The following is a 4,667-nucleotide window of genomic DNA, read 5'->3' on the forward strand; positions in this document are numbered from 1 at the left end:
TGCATGCGTTTTGCACCTGTTTTGACCTGAGCTTGCACCACTTTTCCAACTGCACGCGTTTTGCACCTGTTTTGACCTGAGCTTGCACTACTTTTCCAACTGCACGCGTTTTGCACCTGTTTTGACCTGAGCTTGCACTACTTTTCCAACTGCACACGTTTTGCACCTGTTTTGACCAGAGCTTGCACTACTTTTCCAACTGCACCTGTTTTGACCAGAGCTTGCACCACTTTTCCAACTGCACGTGTTTTAACCAGAGCTTGCACCACTTTTCCAACTGCACGCGTTTTGCACCTGTTTTGACCTGAGCTTGCACTACTTTTCCAACGGCACGCGTTTTGCACCTGTTTTGCCCAGAGCTTGCACTACTTTTTCAATTGCACGTTTTTTGCACCTGTTTTCATCTGCACTTGTTCTGCGGCTGTCTGAAACTGGAGCATCACCTTACAAAACAATCGCAACTTAAGAAGTCCCCGGGACACTATTGTCTTCTAGCTATCGAAAAGAATATACTCATACATGGGCTCTCTCCCCAAACTCCTACGTTGACGGAGATAAAAACTACCCTCCATCAACTTATGATGCTCCACAAATTAGACACTAAACACACCGGTAAATTCTTCCATACTTGGGCACAATTCCTGACATCTGAATGTGCCCTAGACCAATTGAAAGATATTATGTCTGTATTCCAACGATCCAAGTGGTACCTACAAGCTCTGTCCGCTGGCTCTTTGGGTAAGCTCAATGTTTTATGACATGAGTCCGTTTGTGTGCTGATCTCGAACATCCAGATCCGGAACCGACGACCCTGATTTTTGCCACCCTACCACACTTCTTTTTATCTTTTATTTACACTTAGATGCCCTTTCTACATTTCCATATCCCCACAGTCCCATGCCTTCTCTTACCTGTTCTGATCCATCCCACATCCTACCTATGTCAGTTATCTACTTTATAGGCATTGTACGTGTAATTTAAACGTCAGCAATTCCTGTCTATATCTCCACGGTCTACATTGCCAATCGACACACTCTGTCATCACCTTGTATCCATCGCGGACATAGGACTATGTTGTTTGCTATTATACTTTGTTTTTCCAGTATTGTATGTTAAAAACAGGTATACGCAGACTCCTACTTCTGTTTGGAGTCATGTTTTTGCATTTGTATCGACAAATTTTGAATAAAAATCTACTTGCTTAAAAAAAAGAAGAAGTACCCATGACCACTTCTTCAAGAAGAGACAGTTAAGCTTTTTGCCTGAAGTTACAAGTCTTCTTTCTTAAACCTAATTTATGAAAACGTTACACTAGCAACATAACTCTGCCGCAGAGTGCATCAAATATATTCCGTGCAAGTTCAAACACTCGCAATTGCTATGATAAATTCCCCCCAGTATGTTTGCGGCTATTTTAAACATCACTGTCTGGGTGTTGGAGGGGTTAGCAGCCATCAGGAATTTTCACACCAGTCACACTATTATTATACATGTATATAGCTCTGGCAAATAACACAGTGCTGTACAGAGAACACTGAGCCAGTCACATCAGTCTCTGTACAGAGGAGCTTACACTCTAATGTACAATGGCACCAGCTGTAGGGGGACTACAAATCCCAACAATACATTCATACAGCAATGCAGAACAGTATATGAATTTGGCTCAGGGATTAGTGACCCGATGGCTGCAGTGATTAGCGACCCGATGGACGCAGGGCTTAGTGACCCCATGGACGCATGGCTTAGCGACCCCACGGACAGAGGGCTTAGCGACCCCACGGACGCAGGGCTTAGCGACCCCACGGACGCAGGGCTTAGCGACCCCATGGACGCAGGGCTTAGCGACCCCATGGACGCAGGGCTTAGCAACCCCATGGACGCAGGGCTTAGTGACCCGCTGGACTCAGGGATTAGCGACCCGCTGGACTCAGGGATTAGCGACCCACTGGAGGCAGGGCTTAGTGATGCGCTGGATGCAGGGCTTAGTGACGCGCTGGACACAGGACCCACTTGAGAGTGACCCTGCAGAGCCCCCCATAGATGCTGCACAGCCCATCTGAGACTGTCTCTGGTAGCTCTGAAGGGGTCTCAGGTGGGCTGGTCAGAGCTGCATCCCCCTCCCAGTTACTCTTACCTGCACACCAGGCCTCCTCTGCTGCCGGACTGGCCGGAAGTGACGTCACTAATGCGTTGCTGATGGGGCCCCAGCTTGTCTCGAAGTCGCTGGGGCCCTGCGCTGCTAGGGCAAAGCCTCTGCGCCGGTGCCCCCAAAGAATTTCAGCCAGTTTCTGTTTAAGTTACATGCAAGCATCACCGGGTTCAACAAACATCGATTTAATTGTCTGAGCTGGATGGAAAATCATTGGCCGAACTGTACGGCAGCATCGCCATTTTATTCAGGCAACCGCGTCACCCTGGAGAGAAATTGGAAAAAATGTACTGGGGCCACAAGGTTTGTCCTATTTTTATGGCTGGCCAATTATCATGTGAAAGAGTCGGTTTAAGGGCCAGTTCACACCAGTTGCAGTGCATTCCGGCTCAATTCTGGTCGGAACGCACTGCGTTGCATTGCGGCCGGCTCACTTTTTAGTGGGACAGGAGGGGGCGTGGCGGGCCATTGAAGTGAATGGCACCGTAGCCACGCCCTCGGGCCGCAATGCGCTCGCAAGGCACATCGTGCCTGCGGTCCGGTGCGATCAAAATAGTGCTTGCAGCATTTTGATCGGACCGGACCAGACCGCAGGCACAATGTGCCAAGCAGTCCCGCGCGGGCGATTGCATTGCGGCCGGAGGGCGTGGCTATGGTGCCATTCACTTCAATGGCCCGCCATGTCCCCTCCTGCCCCACTAAAAAGTGAGCTGGCCGCAATACGAGGCAGTGCGTTCTGGCCGGAACGCACTGCAACTGGTGTGAACGGGCCCTAAGTGATCTGACTACTGGACAGGCAGCTTCCAGAGGATCTCCTCTGTCTCCTTGGTTTATAGTACCAAAACACATGACTGCCCCAAAAGGAAGTCATGTTCTTTTTTCAAGTGAGGATCTTTAGCTTTAGGCTTTAATCACACTACAATCAGGTGTAAACAGACACCATTAAATATAATGGAAATCCTAAAAGACAAGGATAGGGTGTTGTCACTCTATAACAGAAGGTACCTGTACAACGACCTTCATGGCAGGATCACCAGGGATTATGTGGGTAAAAGCTGCAGATCAAATCATTTTGAAAATTACTTTTAAAATGACCGTACGGTAACAAGTTAAAGGACAAAATGCAGCTTAACGGACATGGTGTGCCCAAGTCCTAAAATAGAACCTGGGAACTTGGCAGCCACCTTCCACAACTGAGGCTTCTGTCCAGCTCCTGGGGCTGCTCTAGCCTGACTTCATGGCTGACTTACAGTGCAGTCAGTTTGTTGCAGGTTTTTGGGTTTTAATTGTTTTGTGCATTGTAAGTCAGCACCACAATTTTCAGCCTTTGCACTGATTGTACAGTTTGCATTGCTTTTTCTACTGGCCATTAGTGAGGATGCTGGGCTTGGAGCAAACCTAGTTTGCCTAAATCTTTCCAAAGCCCACTCAAAACTCTGATTGTCACCCCCTTTTTTCTGCCCAATCAGTTACGGAGAGGCACAATGTCTAACTTGCAACTTTACATCACAGAGGGGCAGGGAATGATCCGCTGCAACTGCAACCCATTTGGGGGGGGTGGAGTTGCAGTCACAGTTTTGAGTGGGTTTGGGCAATTTCAGTTGAACTGGGTTTGCATCCATCCAGGGTCATCTCTACTAGCCATGCATGTAACAGCAAGATCATTTCATTCATTTTGTTTGGCCCGATCAAAGAATTGTATCTCTAAAGTGTTGATATTAACCCAAGACAAGTTTTCTTACTCATTTTTAATAGAATGGGGGAAGGTTACAGCTCTTGTCTTCCCCTAATCTACTAAAAAAGTAATTTCTACAGCAAAAAAATTGGAAGCATATGGGCAGGGCTTACATGACTGAATTTAAAGAGGCCAGAATACAGGGGGGTTAAACAGCATAAAGGAAAATATGGAGGTGGTATTTGCCTGATTGGTAGGGCAGAGAGCAACAGGAGGGGCTTCAGGGGATCATAAAAAGGAGGAATCATGTAGTTTTCAGTTGGAAGATAGCTGTGTAGGCCAAACTACCCACCCACAACCCTATTAACTGAACAAATTATTGTTTGGTCACTTGGCTTTTTGGGACAGGTGGTGTGCGGTTGTATGGCAGCTCACGGGGTTACAAGGTCCATGAGGGCAGTTATTATGGTCAAATGTATATTAGGTAGGGATCTGTTTTGCATATGGTGCCCCTTATTGTGCATGATTGAGTGTCAGTGTACTAGTGATTGTATCTGCAGTTAATGGTGCATTTGTCTCCAAGTTGGTGTTGTACGGCTGGAGGCCTATCTTACGTATTACGCAGATACTGAGGATACATTGAGTGCCTTACAAGGACACTGGCCTCCATTCATATTGTATTGCTTTATACTCTGTTATTTATACATTTGTTCATAAAAGAGTGCTATGGGCACTAAACTCTAGTCTGTGTCACCTGTTGGCTATTTATGTGAAGTATTGGGGTGGTCAGGTAGTCTGGGAGACAAGCCATCTTTAACATCCATAATCAAGATATTTTATATA

The 4,667-nt window shown here is 46.9% G+C and overlaps 1 protein-coding gene across 1 annotated transcript in view; it reads left to right on the forward strand.

Moving 5' to 3' along the window:
* The window catches only part of ACY3 (aminoacylase 3), a 24,955-nt gene that overhangs the window by 584 nt on the left and 19,704 nt on the right, over positions 1-4,667 (forward strand). The gene's annotated exons all lie outside the window — the stretch shown is intronic.

This window comes from Nanorana parkeri, unplaced genomic scaffold, assembly GCF_000935625.1.
Source record: "Nanorana parkeri isolate BGI_ZX_2015 unplaced genomic scaffold, ASM93562v1 scaffold1269, whole genome shotgun sequence".
NCBI classification, from domain to species: Eukaryota; Metazoa; Chordata; class Amphibia; order Anura; family Dicroglossidae; genus Nanorana; species Nanorana parkeri.